Source organism: Pseudophryne corroboree, chromosome 2, assembly GCF_028390025.1.
Source record: "Pseudophryne corroboree isolate aPseCor3 chromosome 2, aPseCor3.hap2, whole genome shotgun sequence".
Lineage (NCBI taxonomy): Eukaryota > Metazoa > Chordata > Amphibia > Anura > Myobatrachidae > Pseudophryne > Pseudophryne corroboree.
Genome location: NC_086445.1, coordinates 162947203 through 162972466, shown reverse-complemented (window position 1 = coordinate 162972466; position 25264 = coordinate 162947203). Strand labels below are relative to the sequence as shown.

General features: G+C 45.6%; 1 long non-coding RNA gene across 1 annotated transcript; it reads left to right on the top strand.

Moving 5' to 3' along the window:
* The first annotated feature begins 868 nt into the window (after nucleotides 1-868).
* On the top strand, nucleotides 869-25264 carry LOC135050597 (uncharacterized). Its single transcript, XR_010241689.1, has 3 exons — nucleotides 869-957; nucleotides 1123-1514; nucleotides 24773-25264. It is a non-coding gene; the product is annotated as an uncharacterized LOC135050597 (long non-coding RNA).

Here is a 25264-nt window from a genome sequence, read left to right as displayed (position 1 = left end):
GAATTATTTCACACAGGATGCACACGAAAACCAGGAAAAAGATGTTCCTCTTTGTTCGATTTAAAAGGGTTTATTTCCCAAAAACATCAAAAGGTAAAAAATATGATAATACAAATATCACAAAAAATAAACAAAAATAAAATTAAAACTCTAAAAAACCAGTCCAGTTTTTTAAAAAATCCCAGGCTACTCACAGTACTGTTTTGTTCAACGCGTTTCGGTCTTTAAATAGGACCTTTTTCAAGAACTGTCTGTACTGTGGGAAGTCTGGATATTTATATCATAGACATCCAATGGGCGAGTAGTAGGAAATTACATCATTAATTGATTATTTAATTACGTCACTTTAAAACTTCAGAAAAATGCATTAGACCTTATATAGAATGAGACTTCAATATATTAAATGCTGTTTTTTGATATCCGGCATAAATTATGATGCTACAAAAGGTCTTAAATCGACCATAATAAAATCGACCGGTGGGAATTATGGGAAATGTAGGAAAAGAGGGCTAGACTTTCTACCCATATAAGGAGTTCCGCCGGATGTTCTCGATTCCCGCAGTTAAAGGGAAGGGTTATAATGATCCAACAGCATGACCATGTCAACATAGTACCATCACAATACATAAGAGTCTGAGACAAGTGTGTGATATAACAATTTTTTGAGTTCGTTTTTCGGCCGCGATCGGGTGATGCCGCTGAGACTTATGGGGGATGTAGTTCCTTTACGGGGCTTCTGTGTCCTTATATGGAGATCCGCCGGAAGTTGAATGGCGGTTGTTCTAATACATCCTCCATGGTCCCCTCAGATTAGTTCCGTGCTTCTTATGTAGACCGGAAGTGACGTTCCGCATGATCAAAATTGTCCCAAAAGGATCATGGGATATGTAGTTCAGCGGCAAACGTATAGGAACTCCAGAGATGTCAACTAAATGACCAATAGAGTATATAAAACGGGTATTAATAAACATATAACACAAGTAGAAGTTATTCTAAGATGTTTACATGCATAATAGTACAAAAAAGGTTATAATAAATAATGTCATTTTATGTCTTTTTTTTTTTTTTTTTTTTTTTTTTTTTCTTTCTTTTTTTTTCTTACCGGAACCGTCCACTGCTCAGTCGTTGGAACTCTGCCTGTCCTCCGGTCCTGAGAGCCTGTGTCAGCTACATTGGGGGTTCCTGTCCGTTTGCCAGTATTTGTACCGGTTCCGTGAGTAGCGGCTTTGCCACGTCCGTCGGCCAAGGCCGCTGTATTCTTTAAAAATAAGAAAAACCACGCTGTTACCGGGATTTTTTTTGTGTCTGAGCAGCCACACGGTCCGTGCACTCTCAGCCACACAGAGCGCACAGAAGAAGACATCCTCCGTCCGTCCTCACAAGCCGGGGTCCCGAGCGTCCGCAGCCGCACAGCTCGGCACACGGGAGACGCGGCTAAAACGAACAGCTGTTTGCGGAGAATTAACAGCTAGCCGCCAGGAGTGAAGATCCGCCCCACCACTACCAAGTACAAGGTGGGTAGCATAGGGACAGATAGGAATTTCCTTCCACCCTGCACAGAGACTTTAACGGAGCTAAGAGCCGGCAACACATAAATCCGGCAGGACCAATAACAAAAAATCCAAAAGGGGCTGTAAACATTTGCTAACTCCTTTTTATTACAGGTATTGCACTACAGCATTGTAAAAATTAATTGTTGCAACACATTTATACATTGTTACAAGCGCTGTATTCTTTAGTTTCTAGTTACTGGTGTTTTGCAGAAGGTTCTGCATATGCTGTCACCGCCGGTACACAACAGTATTGTGTCGGCGTGTGGACAGCATTTCCTTTGTTGTTTATCCTGGCGGCTGTGCCGCATATACGTTTAGTTTTAGGTCTCTTTGTAGCCCCTAGCTCTCAGTTTGGTTTAGTTAGAGGTCCCCTTGTTATCATCCCGTCTCGGTTTACGCCTTGTCTCACATTAAGACCTGGGGGCATCGGAGTTGGGCAGACCTAATCCGCCCTTCAAACGCGGCTGCCATAGGCCCAAGAAACCACAGTCTTGCAGGCGTAAACTGACCACGTGGGTGAAACAACGGAGGTAGGTTGCTAAGGGTTACCATCACACCTGGCCATTATTTCAGCGTCACGTTCTGGTGCTTTGGAGTTTCTACACTACACCTCTTTGTTCAGAGCACCAAGAACGTAACACATACCTTCCTTCCACAGCAACCCCAGTTAGGAAAACCTACTCTACTCCAACTCTGCAGTCCTTTCAAACAGCGAAATTCAAAGGCAAATCCAAAGATTCTTTTACAGCCTTCAAAGGTAATAGAGGTAAACCCAGAAAACCAGCAGCTGCAGGTTTTCAGGACAGACCTCCGGGTCTGCTTCCTCACAGCCTTCAGCATGACGGTGGTCCGCACTGCCTGAAAGACAGGCAAGTGGAAAGCTCTGTTACGTTATTTCAGTCACGTTTGGGCAACATCTTGCCAGGATCCCTGGGTCACAGACCTTATCACCCAGGGATACAGATTACAGACTGGATTTTCAGGAACTCCCACCTCACAGATTCTTCAAATCAGGCTTACCAGCTTCTCCGGAAGCAAGTATGACTTTACAGGCAGCAATTCAAAAACAGGCAGCAGACAGGAGCTTTGTCTTTCTTTTGGATGCACCTTCTTCCCACCTGGATTCTGGACCCTGGACTCACCAATAAGAACTCCGGAATTTGCATGCTCAGGTGATATACTTCAGGTGTCCAGATCGGGGTGGTTTGATCGTGCACCCATGCTCCTTTTTATTTTTATTGTATATTCCTGCGTGAATATTTTATTGAATTTTATGGAATAAATCCTTTTTGCACTGACTTTTCATCTGGTATTTGAAGAGTGAAAGATACCGTGATAGGATTACACACATCATTTTTACCGTGAGTTGGGGTACGCTGCAATCTGTGGTCTTCATTTAAAGAAACCTTTATGAGTTTAATTTCTCTCCAGTCACTGTGAGTTGGGGTACGCCCTCTAGACTACCCTTTGTGATTTCACATAAAGATACCTTTATACGATTGTCACACCCATTTCTACTGTGAGTTTGGGTACGCTCTTTGTTCTCTGTTCCCTAAAAAATTGGTGGAGGCTCAACACTTACTTACCCTTTGAACTGAGAATCACTAGGGTGAAATGTGACCCGGCTAAGACATACTACACCATTGTATCATATGTTTTTTTGCATGTTATCATTCTGAATGTGGATTGAGAATTGAAACGGTCCCCATAAGAAGTGGAACAGAGGAATAGTGGATTATAATACACTCTCAACACAACCATTCATAAAGGGAAGGTTTGCATTTCATTCCCAGCGCTTGATATATATGTTGCCCAATTTTTGTATTTTCAGTTCCAGGCCCTGCCATTTGGCCTCTCCACGGCACAGAGGGTGTTCACCAAGGTAATGGCAGAGATGATGTTTCTCCTCCGAAGGCAGGGAGTGAACATAATACTGTACCTGGACGACCTTCTGATAAAAGCGCCTTCCAGGGAGAGGTTGTTGGGCAGCATTGCCCTCTCAACCCGACTACTTCAGGATGGATGGATTCTGAACCTACCAAAATCCCACCTGGAACCAACACTGAGACTTCCGTTCCTGGGGATGATGCTGGATACAAAGGAACAGAAGGTATTCCTTCCGTTGGAAAAAGCATTGGTAATCCAGTTAATCGTGCGGGATGTTCTGAAACCAGCCCGAATATCGGTGCATCTATGCATTCGCCTTCTGGGCAAGATGGTCGCCTCTTGCTCTGCAGTACAGAAGGTTTCATGCGAGGCCCTTCCAGCTGGATCTGCTGGACAAATGGTCTGGATCACATCTTCACATGCACCAGAGGATACGTCTATTGCCAAAATCCAGGATTTCTCTTCTGTGGTGGCTTCAGACTTCTCACCTGACCGAGGGTCGAAGGTTCGGGATTCAAAATTGGATTCTGCTAACCACATACGCAAGCCTCAGAGGTTGAGGAGCAGTCACCCAGGGGGAACAGTTCCAAGGAAAATGGTCAAGGCAGGAAACCATTATTCCGATCAACATTCTGTAACTAAGGGCCATATATGATGCCTTTCTATAGGCATCACATCTTCTTCAAGGTCACGCCATTCAAGTTCAGTCGGACAATATAACGTACATAAACCGACAGGGCAGAACGAAGAGCAGAGCAGCAATATCAGAGGTAACAAGAATTTTCCTCTGGGAAGAAAGGCACACTGTGGCGCTGTCGGCAATCTTCATTCCAGGAGTAGACAACTGGGAAGTGGACTTCCTCAGCAGACACGACATCCACTCGGGAGAGTGGGGCTTTCACCCACAGGTGTTCGAGACCTTAACACGTCGGTGGGGAATTCCACAAATAGACATGATGGCCTCTCATCTCAACAAAAAGCGAAAGCAGTATTGTTCCAGGTTGAGGGACCCGCAAGCAGTGGTGGTGGACGTTCTGGTGACTCCATGGGTCTACCAGATGGTTTATGTGTTTCCCCCTCTTCCACTGATCCCAAGAATTCTCAAAAGAATAAAAAGGGAAAAGATTCAAGCAATTCTCATTGCTCCGGATTGGTCAAGAAGGGCCTGGTACGTGGATCTGCTGGAGATGCTCCTAGAGGACCCGTGGCCTCTACCTCTTCGAGAGGATCTTCTACAACAGGGGCCATTCGTCTATCAAGACTTACCACAGCTACGTTTGTTGGAATGGAAGTTGAGCGTCAAATATTAGCCCGGAAAGGCATTCCGGACAAGGTTATTCCAACCCTGATCCAAGCCAGGAAAGGGGTAACGTCTAAACATTACCACCGTATTTGGAAAAAATATGTCTCGTGGTGTGAAAACGGGAAATTTCCTGCAGTAGAATTTCAACTGGGATGTTTTCTCCTTTTTCTACAGTCGGGTGTGGATGTGGGCCTACGTTTGGGCTCCTTGAAGGTCCAGATTTCGGCCTTATCCATTTTTCTTCCAGAAACAATTAGCTTCCCTCCTTGAGGTTCAGACATTCTTGCAGGGAGTTCTGAACATCCAACCGCCCTTTGTGCCTCCCATGGCACCTTGGGATCTTAACGTGGTGTTGCAGCTCCTACAATCGGAACGGTTGGATCCTTTACAGGAGGTTGACGTAAAGTTTCTTACGTGGAAGACCGTTATGCTGTTGGCCTTGGGAACTGGGGGCGTTGTCTCACAAAAGCCCCTATTTGATTTTTCATGAAGATAGAGCTGAACTCAGAACTCGTCAGCAATTTCTTCCTAAGGTGGTGTGTGCATTTCATATCAACCAACCTATTGTAGTTCCGGTGCTTGCTGACACCTCTGCTACCTCAAAGTCCTTGGATGTTGTGAGGGCTTTGAAGATCTATGTGAAGCGGACGGCTTGTCACAGGAAATCTGACTCGCTGTTTGTTCTCTATGATCCCAAGAAAATTGTGTGTCCTGCTTCAAAGCAGTCTATTGCGTGCTGGATCAGGCTTACTATCCAGCATGCTAATTAATCGGCAGGATTGCCGGTTTATAAAGTACAGGCCCACTCTACTAGGTCGGTGGGTTCTTCCTGGGTGGCTGCCTGGGTTGTCTCAGCTTTACAGCTCTGCCAAGCAGCTACTTGGTCGGGTTCGAACACGTTTGCTAAGTTCTACAAGTTCGATACTTTGGTTTTTGAGGACCTTCATTTTGGTCAATCAGTTCTGCAGGAATCTCAGCACTCTCCCACCCGGTTTGGGAGCTTTGGTACATCCCCATGGTACTAATGTGGACCCCAGTATCCTCTAGGACGTAAGAGAAAAATAAGAATTTACTTACCGATAATTCTATTTCTTATAGTCCGTAGTGGATGCTGGGGACTCCGAAAGGACCATGGGGGATAGCGGCTCCGCAGGAGACTGGGCACAAAGTAAAAGCTTTAGGACTAGCTGGTGTGCACTGGCTCCTCCCCCTATGACCCTCCTCCAAGCCTCAGTTAGGATACTGTGCCCGGACGAGCGTACACAATAAGGAAGGATTTTGAATCCCGGGTAAGACTCATACCAGCCACACCAATCACACCGTACAACTTGTGATCTGAACCCAGTTAACAGCATGATAACAGAAGGAGCCTCTGAAAAGATGGCTCACAACAACAATAACCCGATTTTTGTAACAATAACTATGTACAAGTAATGCAGACAATCCGCACTTGGGATGGGCGCCCAGCATCCACTACGGACTATGAGAAATAGAATTATCGGTAAGTAAATTCTTATTTTCTCTAACGTCCTAGTGGATGCTGGGGACTCCGAAAGGACCATGGGGATTATACCAAAGCTCCCAAACGGGCGGGAGAGTGCGGATGACTCTGCAGCACCGAATGAGAGAACTCCAGGTCCTCCTCAGCCAGGGTATCAAATTTGTAGAATTTAGCAAACGTGTTTGCCCCTGACCAAGTAGCAGCTCGGCAAAGTTGTAAAGCCGAGACCCCTCGGGCAGCCGCCCAAGATGAGCCCACTTTCCGTGTGGAATGGGCTTTTATAGATTTTGGCTGTGGCAGGCCTGCCACAGAATGTGCAAGCTGAATTGTACTACAAATCCAACGAGCAATCGTCTGCTTAGAAGCAGGAGCACCCAGCTTGTTGGGTGCATACAGGATAAACAGCGAGTCAGATTTTCTGACTCCAGCCATCCTGGAAACATATATTTTCAGGGCCCTGACTACGTCCAGCAACTTGGAATCCTCCAAGTCCCTAGTAGCCGCAGGCACCACAATAGGTTGGTTTAAGTGAAATGCTGAAAACACCTTAGGGAGAAATTGAGGACGAGTCCTCAATTCTGCCCTGTCCGTATGAAAAATTAGGTAAGGGCTTTTATAGGATAAAGCCGCCAATTCTGATACACGCCTGGCTGAAGCCAGGGCTAACAGCATTACCACTTTCCATGTGAGATATTTCAAGTCCACAGTGGTGAGTGGTTCAAACCAATGTGATTTTAGGAATCCCAACACTACATTGAGATCCCAAGGTGCCACTGGAGGCACAAAAGGAGGCTGTATATGCAGTACTCCCTTGACAAACGTCTGAACTTCAGGAACAGAAGCTAGTTCTTTTTGGAAGAATATCGACAGGGCCGAAATTTGAACCTTAATGGACCCTAATTTGAGGCCCATAGACAATCCTGTTTGCAGGAAATGCAGGAATCGACCCAGTTGAAATTCCTCCGTAGGGGCCTTCCTGGCCTCGCACCACGCAACATATTTACGCCAAATACGGTGATAATATTGTACGGTTACATCCTTCCTGGCTTTGATCAGGGTAGGGATGACTTCATCCGGAATGCCTTTTTCCTTCAGGATCCGGCGTTCAACCGCCATGCCGTCAAACGCAGCTGCGGTAAGTCTTGGAATAGACATGGTCCCTGCTGGAGCAGGTCCTGTCTTAGAGGTAGAGGCCACGGGTCTTCCGTGAGCATCTCTTGAATTTCCGGGTACCAAGTCCTTCTTGGCCAATCCGGAGCCACGAGTATAGTCTTTACTCCTCTCCTTCTTATGATTCTCAGTACTTTTGGTATGAGAGGAAGAGGAGGGAACACATACACTGACCGGTACACCCACGGTGTTACCAGAGCGTCCACAGCTATCTAAGTTGTCAAAACTTCTTCTTTAATCTGTCCCTTGACCTGGAGCAATATCTGTCCAGTTTTTTGTTGAGGCGAGACGCCATCATGTCCACCTTTGGTTTTTCCCAACTGTTTACAATCATGTGGAAGACTTCTGGGTGAAGTCCCCACTCCCCCGGGTGAAGATCGTGTCTGCTGAGGAAGTCTGCTTCCCAGTTGTCCACTCCCGGAATGAACACTGCTGACAGTGCTATCACATGATTTTCCGCCCAGCGAAGAATCCTTGTCACTTCCGTCATTGCCCTCCTGCTTCTTGTGCCGCCCTGTCTGTTTACGTGGGCGACTGCCGTGATGTTGTCCGACTGGATCAATACTGGCTGACCCTGAAGCAGAGGCCTTGCCTGACTTAGGGCATTGTAAATGGCCCTTAGTTCCAGGATATTTATGTGAAGTGACGTTTCCATGCTTGACCACAAGCCCTGGAAATTTTTTCCCTGTGTGACTGCTCCCCAGCCTCTCAGGCTGGCATCCGTGGTCACCAGGACCCAATCCTGAATGCCGAATCTGCGGCCCTCTAGGAGATGAGCACTCTGTAACCACCACAGGAGAGACACCCTTGTCCTTGGAGACAGGGTTATCCGCTGATGCATTTGAAGATGCGATACGGACCATTTGTCTAGCAGATCCAACTGAAAAGTTCTTGCGTGGAATCTGCCGAATGGAATCGCTTCGTAAGAAGCCACCATCTTTCCCAGGACCCTTGTGCACTGATGCACTGACACCTGGCCTGGTCTTAGGAGTTTCCTGATGATAAAGCTAAATATTTATCTTATTTAAAACCCTTTAAGAGGCCTAAGAACACTGTACGCTATTGACGTATGGAGTACCGTAAGGGTACGCACGTTGCGTAACAATCGCTTAGCCGTGGCCAAGAGATCACAGGCAGGCACGCTATTGGCTGCTGACTAACGTAATGGTTCGCTATAGCGTAGCGGACGCTCGGGACCACGAGGAGATCACCAGCGGCGCAGACGCTCACAATGTTAAACCTTTATATCTAAACCATAAACAATGTAATATGCAGTAAAACCTTAGTGTAGAGATAGGGTGTAGATGCAACACAGTGTAACCTTATTAACTTAAAAGCTGTTCGAGCGTCACCGACGCTCTGAGAATACTTAACACTATAATAAATACACAACTACTGGGCTTAGGGTCTAACGCCTTATGAATATGTTATACTTGCAAAAAGAATAATACAGTACAAGTCATACACTACAATATAACATAGACTACCTAACCAGAAAACTACACGTGAAATACAATATCAGTACAATAACTATATAAGAGAAACGAGAGAGAAAGAGAAGAGACAGAGAGAGATATGGCCCACAATAACAAGAAATACAATATGATTGCGGAGAAAACTTACGCACAAAGGGGAACGATCGCATGCGCCTCTGGACATCCAGCTCCCGATTATCAGCAATGAGAACCGTTGAAGAGTGAGAGCTGGATGTGATCGGCTTGTCTATTTATGCCCCACACACAATACAATTCAATGGTCCCTACAATCTCATTGTTCATTGGACACAGGAATTCCTCCTCGCATTATAACAAAAGGTCATAGGTTGATTCATACAGGTGGGCTGTGACAATTTCCAACTGCTCAGGTGGGTGGGAAACTAGGTTTCCCGCCGCATGGATAAGTAAGTGCAAATAATAGTAAATGGACATAAACTTCTTATGTCCATAACTATTCGCACGAGCGATTAATTCGCTTCAAACCAACACCGGAATATTGCTAATTAAATACTCTTCTGATGGATACTAAACACCACTGTATTACTCCTGTCTGACCCTTCGTATCAAACAAAGAGGGATTTCTCTGTCCATGAACATGCTACATTAACTAAACTTTCAGATTCTATCAAAGGGACCATAATCTACAAAATACATTATATGGTGAAAATATGTAACGAACGAGTCGCCCGCTAGACGCATACAATCTCTACCATAAATGCGCATACCGTGCGCCCGCGGGTGCCCGCAACAGCGAGTATGCGCACGCACGGGAGAGCGCACGCATGCGCAGCAGGGACACATATGAGGTGCAAATATGGCAGTGTGCATCGTGATATTTTTCTGACTTTGACAGTCCACCCTTTGGCAGTCAACAATAACTGCCACTTCCTAAAACATTTCAAAAAGAGAAAAATATATGTCAAGTGTAAATACATTTCCATGGTTGGGTAGGGGAGGAGAGGAGAAGGTAGGAAAAGGGTATGACCTAGTGAGATAGCAGAAGCATGTGTGTATGAATCCGTGTTTGGGGGTCATGTATCATCGTGCCGTACGTGTTTTAAATCAAGCTTCGAGGTATTGCGAAGTATACATTTGAATTCCTTCTTATCCCGTGGTACGGGTCTGTGGATGGGCTGTCAAACTTTACCGAGCTCTTTTCGGCTTTTGGTTGCAACAAAATGGGGGAGCACCTTTTAGTTGATGATACATGAATGGGGGAATATGTGATTGCTGATATCTGTGCTGGTATTCTCTATCGACTATGTGTGTAATTACCTGAAGGTTGTAGAGATGAAGAAAAGACATAATTACGGTAAATGCAGTGGTATTCTATGTCAGGTTAATGAACATTTGTCGGTTGAAGTCTTGTTCGGTGTCTGTTGAATGTGGTCTTCTTTGTGCTTTTGCCAAAATGGTGTGGGCAAAAAGCTTTGTCAATGTCCATAGACTTACAAAAGTGTTGGGCTAGCGTAATTTTAAAATTTCTAGGGAAACTGGGGGTCTATGGCATAGTTCATCAAATCTCTGTGTGTAAGGTTGTCAAAACTTCTTCTTTAATCCATCCGTTGTCTGTATACAGGATCATCAAATTCCTCGTCAAAAGTGGGTCTTTTTACCTTGGAAAAACCGGAAAAACAGGTGAAAGAAACGGACCGTAGAAATCGCATTTTCATCACATCATTGTTTCTACAGTTGGGTCATAAATCAAATCCATTGGAATTACAATTTCCTCACTCCTTAAACTCATCACCCTAGTACTTCGTTTGCACTTCATTAAAGCCTGACCGCATCTAAATATCAAGCCAATCGTTATGATAACACCTAAGATACATAGGAGAAACTTCCCTACATTCATTATGACTCCTTGAGCCCATTCTCCTAAACCAGAGAACCAATTTCGCGGGTTCAACCATGACACCCAACCAGTCAGCTCATTACCCACAGCAGCAAGGGTGAGATTGTGTCTCCTGCGAAATTCCCATTTTAATTGGAGAATATCGTCCATCTTTTGGTCTATGACCTCGACCGGGTCCTCGGTGCTATTCGTAATATATGTGCAGCATTTCACGCCGTACTGCGTTGCCAGTGTGACACAATATCCACCTGTCACTGCCATTAGATAATTGAGAACCATTCTATGCTGAACCAGTTCTGTTTTATAAGCTTGAAGCTCTCTTCCAGTATACCTAAACGTGTCATCATAGATTTTCTGTGATATTGTCTAACAAATTTGCGAGCGCAGATATGTATTTATAATTCAACACTCCTCTGGCGGTGCGAGTGATGTCTAACGCAAGTAGAAACTGAATCCCGGTGGATTCATGGATCATGTCAGAGACCGGATGCTCTGTTCTTTCTATCAGGTGCCGTTTAACTACGTGCTCGTAGTGGGTATGAGTATAAGGAGCTTGGGCAACACGGTGTATATCTTTCATTTTGGCATGTGATACAGTCATTACTTCAGGCAGTACTTTTCCAATATAATACAATCCTTCAGAGTTTGGGGCAAGCCACTTATACGCCTTCCTCCCGCATATGAAATATGCATCATCGGGGAGAACATATGGGACGGAGTAGGACATAACCATATTACACATCTTCCATGTGAAATCTCCTAACCCTAATTCTCCCATCTGTCTAGTACACGTATCAGCTTGTACGATATGTGCACAGTATCCTGGTGATACCTCTCCAACTCTCGTAATCCTACTTCCTAGGGTATACCTATATCGGAAAGATTTTCCTCTACTGGCTATGTGGCGTATAAGCTCTGTATCTGTAGGCATTCTATCTGCTCTATATGAAAAGGTCATGGTTTGGTTACTCCATGACACTTCCCAATTTCCCGGCTTTCGGGGATTGGAAATGTTAAAACATATTAGGGCTCTATCCACATGATATTGGTGGAGCTTCAAACTAGGAGGACTGGAGATATTAAACCTCCTGTCCACCGGCCTCCCACCACTTAGCTCAAGTACCTCCCCTATCGTTAAAGGAAATGGTACTAGTCCTGATTTGCTATGACCTTGAGGTACTTGAGAGCATACCCAACAATCTGTTTGATTTAACACACTACCCACTAAGGAGTGATAGTCACTCAATGGATGCCGGTCCATGTGGATATTAAAACTGGATTGGCATTTCTTGATGCACCCATCCTCAACCACATTGTCACAGAGCCTACAGATACAGTTTTCTTCAGCTAACAATCCTTCACAATTCCTTCTATGGTCTATGTTATCGGATCGTTTTCTGATACTCGCCTTTGCTTGTTGATTATGTTGTTCTCGGAAAACTACGCCTCCATCTCTGTCATCAGAACCCATTCCAGAACCTCTCTCGACCTCCATGGTACTCTCGCCGGAACAGACTGCTCTGGTCAACATCATGGTCAACAGGAAAATCCGGATCACAGTCTCTTGGGGCAAGTCCATCTTATAGGAGGAAATGAAGAAGAATGAGAAGGGGGGAAAAATAATTTGAGGGAGAGGGGATGGGAAGTGGAGAAAAACAATAAAAGGAAACAGGGAATCGACAACTGCTTTTGATCTTGTGATTCTCAATGCTCAGGTGCCGCCTCAGTCCTCCTGGAACACACTCCAGTGATACAACTTCCTCTACCGTCTGTTCCTTATCACGGGACCTCTCTGGATCAGCAACCTTCTTACAGTGGGACGAATGAACCCAAGTCTCTCTCTCGGCAACCTTCAAAGCTGTAGTGCTAGTCAATAAGACTTGGTATGGTCCTTCCCACCTGTCAATAAGGCAACCTGAGCGTAGAAAATTCCGTATCATTACATAATCCCCAGGTTCAATGTCATGACAATTACTATCTGGTAAATCAGGAATCACTAACTTCAAATTATCATTTTGATTCCTTAGCTGTTTACTCATGTTAATCAAGTATTTTACAGTCACTTCATTGTTACACTTCAAATCATCCTGAGGGTTAATCATAACATGCGGTTGTCGACCAAACAAGATTTCAAAGGGAGACAGATTAAGAGAGGACCTGGGAGTGGTTCTGATGCTGTACAGTACAATGGGTAAAGCTTCTGGCCATGTCAATCCTGTCTCTGCCATAACTTTGCTCAGTTTATTTTTAATAGTGCTGTTCACTCTTTCCACCTTCGCACTCGCCTGTGGACGGTATGGAGTGTGCAGCTTGCTATCAATTCCCATCAACTTACACATTCCTTGAAAGACATCACCTGTAAAATGGGTACCCCTATCACTTTCAATTATTCTAGGGATACCATATCTACATACAAATTCCTGCACAATTTTCTTAGCAGTAAACATAGCGGTATTTGTGGCCGCAGGAAATGCTTCGACCCAATTTGAGAACACATCTATACAAACAAGTACATATTTCAAATTTCGACAAGGGGGTAATTGGATAAAGTCAATCTGTATTACCTGAAAAGGTCCGCCTGTAGGTGGGATATGAGATGGTTCTGTTGGTATTGCCTTTCCGATATTCTTTCTCAAGCATGTAAGGCATGACATTGCTCTCTTACTTGCATGAGATGAAAATCCTGGGGCGCACCAATATGCTCTTACCAACTTGCACATTCCTTCCTTGCCCAGATGAGTCAGCCCGTGAGCTGCCTCAGCTAAACATGGGAGATATGCTCTGGGGGCCACCGGTTTACATTGTCCATCCGTCCAGAGTCCTGAGGACTCCTGGCCATATCCCTTTGCCTTCCAGACTGCCTTTTCCTGTGTGGAACACAAATTTTGCATCTCACACAACTTCTGTGTGTTGATGGTATTAAATACCATCAGTTGTGTGGTGTCTGTCTGTCTGGGGGTACCAGCTGCTAACTTAGCTGCTTTGTCTGCTCGGCTGTTACCAAGTGATACTGGGTCCTGGCTATATGTGTGTGCTTTACACTTGATAACAGCCACTCTGTCGGGTTCCTGTATCGCTGTTAGAAGCCTTTTTATGTGAGTTGCATGCGCTACCGGTGTACCAGCTGCTGTCATGAAATTTCTGAGGCGCCATAGGGCTCCGAAATCATGGACTACCCCGAATGCGTATCTAGAGTCGGTGTAGATATTGGCTGATTTGCCCTTAGCCAATTCACATGCTCTGGTTAGGGCGACCAGTTCAGCAACCTGGGCTGAGTGAGGTGGGCCTAGCGGTTCTGCTTCTATGGTGCCTTGGTCATCTACGACTGCGTATCCAGTACACAAGTCTCCCGAGTCTGACTGTCTGTGACAACTACCGTCCGTGTAGAAAGTTAGATCTACATCTTCCAGTGGGTTGTCACTGATGTCAGGCCTTGCGGTAAAATTTTGGGTCAAATATTCCATACAATCATGTGTGTCCTCCTTTGTATTAAATCCTCCTTCCCCACCACTCTCATCCTCCACCCTTTGTGCCTGTCCAGGCACACCTGGGAGATATGTTGCAGGATTTAATGCACTGCATCTCCTTATGGTGATGTTTACGGGGGCCATTAGTGCCAATTCCCATCTTGTAAACCGCGCTGATGAGACGTGCCTGGTTTGGGCAGAATTTAGCAAGGCTGACACTGCATGTGGTGTATGAATTGTGAGGTTGTGACCTAGCACTACATCTTCGCTTTTCGTTACTAGCAATGCTATCGCAGCAACGCTTCGCAAGCATGTGGGGAGGGATCGCGCTACCGTATCTAGCTGAGCGCTGTAGTATGCTACTGGCCTGCTGGCATCACCGTGCTTTTGGGTTAAGACGCCTGCCGCGCAACCAGCACTTTCTGTTCCGTACAGCTCAAAGGGTTTCCCATAGTCTGGCATACCTAATGCTGGTGCCTGCGTTAGGCACTGTTTAAGTCTCTCAAATGCCATCTCGGACTCGTCTGTATGTGAAATCCGATCAGGTTTGTTTGAGGAGACCATCTCCTGCAAAGGTAACGCCAGAATGGAAAACCCTGGGATCCAGTTACGGCAATACCCACACATTCCTAAAAATGTTCTGATCTGTTGCTGGGTTTGTGGCAGAGTCATGTCTCTAATTGCTTGAATTCTATCAGCGGTCAGGTGTCTCAGTCCTTGTGTTAGGCAGTGTCCCAAATATTTTACCTTAGTTTGGCATAATTGCAACTTGTCTTTGGAAACCTTGTGTCCTGTGTCTGAAAGATGAAACAGGAGCTGTTTCGTATCCTTCAGGGATGCTTCCACTGAATCAGAACACAGTAGTAGATCATCCACGTACTGTATTAATACTGATCCACTCTCTGGTTGGAAAGACTGTAAACAATCATGCAAAGCCTGGGAAAATATACTTGGACTGTCTATGAAACCTTGTGGTAATCGAGTCCATGTGTATTGGACTCCTCTGTATGTGAATGCAAACAAGTATTGGCTGTCAGGGTGCAGAGGTACCGAAAAGAAAGCGGAGCAGAGGTCAATAACAGTGAAAAATTTCGCAGTGGGAGGGATTTGCATAAGGATGACAGCTGGATTTGGCACTACGGGGAACTGACTCTCAACTATTTTGTTAATCCCCCTTAGATCCTGCACTAGCCGGTAACCCCTCCCCCCACTCTTTTTCACAGGGAAGATGGGACTATTGGCAGTGCTGGACGTTCTTACCAGAATGCCCTGTTGTAGCAAGCGCTCTATTACTGGGTAAACTCCTAACTCCACCTCTGGCTTCAGAGGGTATTGTGGGATTTTTGGAGCTATCCCACCATCTTTTACTTGCACAACTACTGGAGCTACGTTTGCCATCAATCCAGTGTCTTGTCCGTCTTTAGTCCAAAGTGACTCTGGTATCTGGGATGTCATTTCTTCTACTTGGGATGGAGTCCTATTTGTCATAATGGTATGTGACATTAATTTTGATGGGGAGTCTAACATGTCTCGCACTTCCTGAGCGTGATTCTCAGGTATGTCCAAGAATACACCTTCAGGAGTACAATAAATGACGCACCCCATTTTACACAATAAATCTCTTCCCAGGAGATTAGTCGGTGCCGATGCAGCCAGCAAAAAGGAATGCTTGGTATGTAAAGGCCCTACTGTAATCTCGGCTGGTTTGCTAACAGGGTAGTGCTGGACTACTCCCGTTACCCCTATGGCTGGAATTGTCTTACCAGTGGTTCTCATGCCCACTGTCGAATTTATCACTGATTTGGCCGCCCCCGTATCTACAAGAAAGTTTAATGATTTACCAGCTACATTGATTGCAATTTCGGGTTCACTTCCAAGATTTGCAATCAATTTTACTGGCTGCAGATTACAGGTATGGCCACACCCCTATTGGGTATGGTGACCTCCCTGAATCCCGCTGGCAGCAACTACTTGTGAAGGGGTTAAATGGGAACTGCCAGGAGTTTGCCAGTCTCCTTTTGGGGGATATCTTTTTGTTTCCCCTGTATGTGGCTCATAACTCCGTCTCTGTGGACCCTGATCCCAATTTCGTGTGTCATGTCGTTGTCTAGGGGGTTGGTATGATCTTTGTGAATTTTTCGCTCTACAGTCTCGTGCTATGTGTCCCTGTTTATGACAAAAATAACATGTTACCACATTTGACTTACCCACAGGGTTCGGTGATCTATACAAAGGCTGCTTTGTGGTCAGGGCCTGTATACTTACGGCCATTAACTTATCACCTTGTGACTCCCTGTGTCTGGTGATATTCCGGTCGTGATCAATAGCAGCCTCTCTCAAAGTAGCCACCGACAGACCTCGCCAACATGGTTGCGTGGTCTGTACCCTTGTCTTTAATGCTTCTTTTAAACCATCCATTAGCACAGATACTGCTACTTCTTGATGATTTGCATTGGTCCTAATGTCCTCTATGCCAGTGTATTTTGCCATTTCTAATAATGCCCGGTGAAAATAATCAGCAGCTGTTTCTGACTCTTTTTGTTTAATGGAAAAAATTATATTCCATTTGGCTACAGCTGGGAAATACTCCTTTAACTGTAAATTTATTCTTTTTACATTGTCTTTGTTGTACACATCTGTAAGAGGTACATCCTGATCCAATCCACAGTCAGCTTAAAATTGAGCTGCGTCGACATTGGAGGGTAAACATGCCCTCAGCAATATCTGCCAGTCTTTGTTATTGGGCTCTAAAGTGTTCCCTAGGTCTCTGATGTATTTCTGGCTAGCAACTAAGTCTTTTCTAGGATCAGGGAATTCAGACACTATGGTTCTTAATTCCATTCGGGAAAACGGGCTGTACATGGCAATGTTCCTGATAGGAGTGACTCCTGTAGTGTCCGTTTTCCCATTTGGAACAGCTATTACCCTCACGGGAGCAAGTTTAACAACATCATTCTGTGTAGATTCTACAGTCTGTGGTGAAATGGTTTCAGCATAGTGTATGGTGCCGTACTTACCCGTTGATACGACCTCACCTGTCCCTCCGCTAGGGGGCTTTGTTACTAATCTTATGGGTTGGGCCGTGCCTACTGTTGTTTCTGATATGGTGGCTGCTAGAGAGAGCGCAGATATTGTTGCCGATTCGTCCTCTTGATCACACTCCTGGGGAAAGTTCAAAACAGGGTACAACTTGCACGGGTTAATACTTGCATTGGTTAACTTATTAACATTATCCTTAACATTTATACAGTTGCTAAGTGCCTGTTTGTTACCCCCTAATGCGTCATTCTCCGCAACCAATTTCTCTCCTGATATGTATGGTGGCGGCGGGGCCGTGGCTACCAGTTTCCTGATAGGATTAGATCCCGCCGCCAGAGCCAATCCTCTCTGTATTTCACCCTCCTGTTGCCATAACTGCAAATAATCATAATGTTGGATTCGTCTCTTTGTTGATTTAATGAGACATATCCTCCTCCTTAAATTTTGCAACACTTCTGGGCTAAAGCTACCTACTCTTGGGAATTTCTCCCCGTCATGTACAGTCATTCTCTCCCATTCATCACATAAAACCTCTGTGTGTGAACCATATTTTTCACACATTACGTACCTTGCCGACCCGACTGGTCGGTTTACTGAATCAACCCGAACCGAGGTTGATCGCCCCCTTCCTGAACAATTGGCCCCCATAACTTGCAGGCGTTGCTTTCACCACCTCTGACCTTCAATCAGGGTCTTCAGCGAACCCTTACAAAAAACCAAAATGTTCACGATAGGCTGACGGTGGCGGTTTACCGAGTACCCCACTCACTCGCCCAGGCCGACCAATACGACCTACACACTGCCTTAGCGCTGGCGTACTCGACCCAGGGCCCCTATGAACCTTCGTTTACTGGAACATGTGAGTGTGTTCCGCAGAGCATTGACCCTTTCCAGTAACTGTTGGTTGTTGGACAATTCCTGAGTGACCAGCGAACTTCCCTTTTAAAAAATAAAAAATTACACAAATCACGTCAGAATGTACAAATAGTGTTTATGACCGGGTTCGTACACAAATGGTACTGGTCAGACTAACTAATGCACACAATTACGTGCGGTACAATCGTTCAGTACATAAGCAACTAATCTTATGTACGGAGCGACCAGTGGAATCGACATTCAGCAGCTGCGAATTCCTTCAGCCTGAGCTTTATGGCCTATATGGGTTCCGCTCCAACCCTTCTTGGTGTTGGGCTACTTGACTCTATAGCGGACTTCCTTGTCTGCTGTACCTGGACCTCCTGGTCTGTTATGCGACCTCCTGGTCTGACCTCCTGGTCTGTTACAGTATGACCTCCTGGTCTGCTACACTCTAATGCTCTTTATATGTTTAACAAGGGATGCCTCCCTAGCCACCATGTATGTCACTTACACGTATGTACTTCACGAGAACTCGATGATTTCTGTGGTTCAATCCCCAAAATTGTAAAAACTTATATAATTGCAAACACTCACTCACCACATGTACACTTTTGTTTCTATTTCTGCGCAGAAATTTTCTTTAAACCAGATGTGTTGTAAATTTGGAGAAGGATCTGTTAGTCTAAATTTCGGACACTAAAATAAACTTGCGCTATTTATCGCGTTGCCACCTTTTCGCCTGTTAAAATAACACTAGCGCGTGATTTGAGTTACGTGGGCGTACCCGGGTGCTCCGTTGCGTAATATACGCTGCGTGCGTCGGCCTTTGAGTTGCGTACGCGAGTCTCACCCTTTGTTAGAGACACGTGTACGCAAAGCAAATATCCACCGTAACACAATGTACACGTTTATCAATGTAGATGATCCTCGATCATCTACCGAACCCCACACCAATCTCTCCTTGTATGTTTAGGCAGAGCTGCGTGTGTGCTTTTCACTTTATCCCTTAATGCATTACTTTTACACTTTAACTATGAAATAGCGACAAATCTCTCTTAGCACGTTTATCAATTATAAAATGGCAAACAGGAGAGTGATATATGAAAATACACGAATGAAAAGAAATGCAGATATGTGCGTGCGTACGCAAGATAGAAATAAACAGTTTTAAAAGACACTAGCGTGTTGTTCTTACCTCCGGTTCCGGATTCCTTCAGCACCCTTTACTAAGCGAAGCAGACGCTTATCCCGTCAGCACTGCGAAGAATATGATCTCCCGCCCTTTGCTGATGGATAATGTCTGCTGAAATTACCTAGCAGAGATATGTGAAGGACAGGACGAGCCGCCAATTGATAAAGCTAAATATTTATCTTATTTAAAACCCTTTAAGAGGCCTAAGAACACTGTACGCTATTGACGTATGGAGTACCGTAAGGGTACGCACGTTGCGTAACAATCGCTTAGCCGTGGTCGAGACGCTCAAGCGTCACGTTCGCTCACGGCCAAGAGATCACAGGCAGGCACGCTATTGGCTGCTGACTAACGTAATGGTTCGCTATAGCGTAGCGGACGCTCGGGACCACGAGGAGATCACCAGCGGCGCAGACGCTCACAATGTTAAACCTTTATATCTAAACCATAAACAATGTAATATGCAGTAAAACCTTAGTGTAGAGATAGGGTGTAGATGCAACACAGTGTAACCTTATTAACTTAAAAGCTGTTCGAGCGTCACCGACGCTCTGAGAATACTTAACACTATAATAAATACACAACTACCGGGCTTAGGGTCTAACGCCTTATGAATATGTTATACTTGCAAAAAGAATAATACAGTACAAGTCATACACTACAATATAACATAGACTACCTAACCAGAAAACTACACGTGAAATACAATATCAGTACAATAACTATATAAGAGAAACGAGAGAGAAAGAGAAGAGAGAGAGAGAGATATGGCCCACAATAACAAGAAATACAATATGATTGCGGAGAAAACTTACGCACAAAGGGGAACGATCGCATGCGCCTCTGGACATCCAGCTCCCGATTATCAGCAATGAGAACCGTTGAAGAGTGAGAGCTGGATGTGATCGGCTTGTCTATTTATGCCCCACACACAATACAATTCAATGGTCCCTACAATCTCATTGTTCATTGGACACAGGAATTCCTCCTCGCATTATAACAAAAGGTCATAGGTTGATTCATACAGGTGGGCTGTGACAATTTCCAACTGCTCAGGTGGGTGGGAAACTAGGTTTCCCGCCGCATGGATAAGTAAGTGCAAATAATAGTAAATGGACATAAACTTCTTATGTCCATAACTATTCGCACGAGCGATTAATTCGCTTCAAACCAACACCGGAATATTGCTAATTAAATACTCTTCCGATGGATACTAAACACCACTGTATTACTCCTGTCTGACCCTTCATATCAAACAAAGAGGGATTTCTCTGTCCATGAACATGCTACATTAACTAAACTTTCAGATTCTATCAAAGGGACCATAATCTACAAAATACATTATATGGTGAAAATATGTAACGAACGAGTCGCCCGCTAGACGCATACAATCTCTACCATAAATGCGCATACCGTGCGCCCGCGGGTGCCCGCAACAGCGAGTATGCGCACGCACGGGAGAGCGCACGCATGCGCAGCAGGGACACATATGAGGTGCAAATATGGCAGTGTGCATCGTGATATTTTTCTGACTTTGACACTGACTAGGTCGGATAACTCCCTGGCTTTCTCTTCCGGGAGAAACACTTTTTTCTGTACTGTGTCCAGAATCATCCCTAGGAACAGCAGACGTGTCGTCGGAATCAGCTGCGATTTTGGAATATTTAGAATCCATCCGTGCTGTCGTAGTACTATTTGAGATAGTGCTACTCCGACCTCTAACTGTTCTCTGGACCGTGCCCTTATCAGGAGATCGTCCAAGTAAGGGATAATTAAGACGCCTTTTCTTCTAAGAAGAATCATCATTTCGGCCATTACCTTGGTAAAGACCCGGGGTGCCGTGGACAATCCAAACGGCAGCGTCTGAAACTGATAGTGACAGTTCTGTACCACAAACCTGAGGTACCCTTGGTGAGAAGGGCAAATTGGGACATGGAGGTAAGCATCCTTGATGTCCAGAGACACCATGTAGTCCCCTTCTTCCAGGTTCGCTATCACTGCTCTGAGTGACTCCATCTTGAACTTGAACCTTTTTATGTAAGTGTTCAAGGCTTTCAGATTTAAAATGGGTCTCCCCGAGCCGTCCGGCTTCGGTACCACAAACAGCGTGGAGTAATACCCCTTTCCCTGTTGTAGGAGGGGTACTTTGATTATCACTTGCTGGGAATACAGCTTGTGAATGGCTTCCAATACCGCCTCCCTGTCGGGGGTAGACGTTGGTAAAGCAGACTTCAGGAACCGGCGAGGGGGAGACGTCTCGAATTCCAATTTGTACCCCTGAGATACTACCTGCAGGATCCAGGGGTCCACTTGCGAGTGAGCCCACTGCGCGCTGAAATTCTTGAGACGGGCCCCCACCGTGCCTGAGTCCGCTTGTAAGGCCCCAGCGTCATGCTGAGGACTTGGCAGAAGCGGGGGAGGGCTTCTGGTCGTGGGAAGAAGCTGTCTGTTGCAGTCTTTTTCCCCTTCCTCTGCCCCGGGGCAGATATGAGTGGCCTTTTGCCCGCTTGCCCTTATGGGGACGAAAGGACTGAGCCTGAAAAGGCGGTATCTTTTTCTGCTGCGAGGTGACTTGGGGTAAAAAGGTGGATTTCCCAGCCGTTGCCGTGGCCACCAGGTCCGATAGACCGCCCCCAAATAACTCCTCCCCTTTATACGGCAATACTTCCATATGCCGTTTGGAATCCGCATCCCCTGACCACTGTCGCGTCCATAATCCTCTTCTGGCAGAAATGGACATCGCACTTACTCTTGATGCCAGAGTGCAAATGTCTCTCTGTGCATCTCGCATATATAGGAATGCATTCTTTAAATGCTCTATAGTCAATAATATATTGTCCCTGTCCAGGGTATCAATATTTTCAGTCAGGGAATCCGACCAAGCCACCCCAGCACTGCACATCCAGGCTGAGGCTATTGCTGGTCGCAGTATAACATCAGTATGTGTGTATATACTTTTAAGGATATTTTCCAGCCTCCTATCTGCTGGCTCCTTAAGGGCGGCCGTTTCTGGAGACGGTAACGCCACTTGTTTTGATAAGCGTGTGAGCGCCTTATCCACCCTAGGGGGTGTTTCCCAACGAGCCCTAACCTCTGGTGGGAAGGGATATAGTGCCAATAATTTTTTAGAAATTAGCAGTTTTTTGTCGGGGGTAACCCACGCTTCATCACACACTTCATTCAATTCATCTGATTCAGGAAAAACTACGGGTAGTTTTTTCACACCCCACATAATACCCCTTTTTGTGGTACTTGCAGTATCAGAGATGTGCAAAACCTCCTTCATTGCCGTGATCATGTAACGTGTGGCCCTACTGGAAAATACGTTTGTTTCTTCACCGTCGACACTGGAGTCAGTGTCTGTGTCTGGGTCCGTGTCGACCCACTGAGGTAACGGGCGTTTAATAGCCCCTGACGGTGTTTGAGACGCCTGGACAGGCACTAACTGAGCTGCCGGCTGTCTCATGTCGTCAACAGTTTTCTGTAACGTGCCGACACTGTCACGTAATTCCTTAATTACGGCCATCCATTCAGGTGTCGACTCCCTAGGGGGTGACATCACCATTATAGGCAATTGCTCCGCCTCCACATCATTTTCCTCCTCATACATGTCGACACACACGTACCGACACCCAGCACACACACAGGGAATGCTCTGATAGAGGACAGGACCCACTTAGCCCCTTGGGGAGACAGAGGGAGAGTTTGCCAGCACACACCAGAGCGCTATATATGTATAGGGACAACCTTACAATAAGTGTCTATCCCTTATAGCTGCTTATATCTGTTATTTTGCCAAATAAGTGCCCCCCTCTCTTTTTTACCCTGTTTCTGTAGTTGCAGGATGCAGGGGAGATTCTGGGAGCCTTCCTACCAGCGGAGCTGTGTGGGAAAAATGGCGCTGTGTGCTGAGGAGATAGGCCCCGCCCCCTTCACGGCGGGCTCTTCTCCCGCTTTTTTCTGGAAAACTGGCAGGGGTTAAATACATCCATATAGCCCAGGAGCTATATGTGATGTATTTTTTGCCAAATAAGGTAAATTCATTGCTTCCCAGGGCGCCCCCCCCCCCAGCGTCCTGCACCCTCAGTGACCGAAGTGTGAAGTGTGCTGAGAGCAATGGCGCACAGCTGCAGTGCTGTGCGCTACCTTATGAAGACAGGAAAGTCTTCTGCCGCCGATTTATGGACCTCTTCTTGCTTCAGCATCTGTAAGGGGGCCGGCGGCGCGGCTCCGGGACCCATCCATGGCTGGGCCTGTGATCGTCCCTCTGGAGCTAATGTCCAGTAGCCTAAGAAGCCCAATCCACTCTGCACGCAGGTGAGTTCGCTTCTTCTCCCCTTAGTCCCTCGATGCAGTGAGCCTGTTGCCAGCAGGTCTCACTGAAAATAAAAAAACCTATTTAAACTTTTACTCTAAGCAGCTCAGGAGAGCCACCTAGATTGCACCCTTCTCGTTCGGGCACAAAATCTTAACTGAGGCTTGGAGGAGGGTCATAGGGGGAGGAGCCAGTGCACACCAGCTAGTCCTAAAGCTTTTACTTTGTGCCCAGTCTCCTGCGGAGCCGCTATCCCCCATGGTCCTTTCGGAGTCCCCAGCATCCACTAGGACGTTAGAGAAATAGGATTTTAATTACCTACCAGTAAATCCTTTTACCGCAGTCCATAGAAGATACTGGGCACCCGCCCAGTGCTTCGTTTTCCTGCACTGTTACTTTAAGTAATGTTGTTGGTTCAGCTGTTGCTGTTCCAGTTCAAGTTTGGTTAGCATGGCTTTCCTCTTGTTTGTGTGTGCTGGTTCGAATCTCACCACTGTTCTGTTACATCCTTCCTCAGGATATGTCCGTCTCCTTGGGCACAGTTTCTAGACTGAGTCTGGTGGGAGGGGCATAGAGGGAGAAGCCAGTGCACACTATTGATTTCTTAAAGTGCCCAAGGCTCCCAGTGGACCTGTCTATACCCCATGGTACTAATGTGGACCCCAGTATCCTCTACGGACTTCGAGAAAAGAATTTACCGGTAGGTAATCAAAATCCTATTTTCACTGATCTGTGCAAGCTTCTCCAAAAATCGCCAGTCTAAACCTGGTCTATTATTCTGGCGATTTTTGGTAAGGTTTTGTGTGTAAGTGAAATAATTGCATCCTATTACATTAGCGATTTTCATTGTTTTAAATTGGAAAACATCTGGATGTGATTTTTCACTTGCAATTTTTGGTATATGTTCAAAACTTGCGATTTTTAACAAAATTGCAAGCTATTAGATTTGAAATGTTCAAAAAACGTGCAAATTTGCGGTAAAAATCGCACGTTTTCCAAAATCGCACCCTATTACATTTAGCCTATGATGTTAAAAATTGACGATATTGAGAATAGATTGAGGCTTATTAATCTGAGAATAGTGGGCCTTAAGGAGTCGTTGAAAGGTCCTGAACTCTTTAAATTCCTTCTTTCAGATTTACCAGATTTATTGGGCATCCCAGAAGAATCATCTTCTCTTAAAATAGAGAGAGCTCATAGGTTGGGCCCACCACGCGATTCCAACCAATCTAGACCCCGCCCAGTTATCTTTAAGTGTCTGAACTTTCGACATAAGGAACTGATTTGGTCTGCCGCCAGGAGTAAGGGACCTCTTCACTGGGATGGCCAAAGACTGTTCCTATTTCAGGATTATTCCGCAGAGGTTTCAAAGGCCAGAATGGAAATGTCATCAGTTTGCTCCCAACTACTGAAGAATGGCACTAGATTTGCTCTTCTTTATCCTGTGCGGCTGCGCATCTTCACTCCACAAGATCCGAAGGATTTCACGTCAGTGGACTGTGCTAAAGACTTTGTGTCCGAAACTATGGAATCTTCGAGAACGATGTCGGCTTCTTCTTCAGTCTCTGTGGATCATAATGATTGAACTTAGGTCATATGGTTTTGTTACTCTTTCTTAAGCCCAGTAC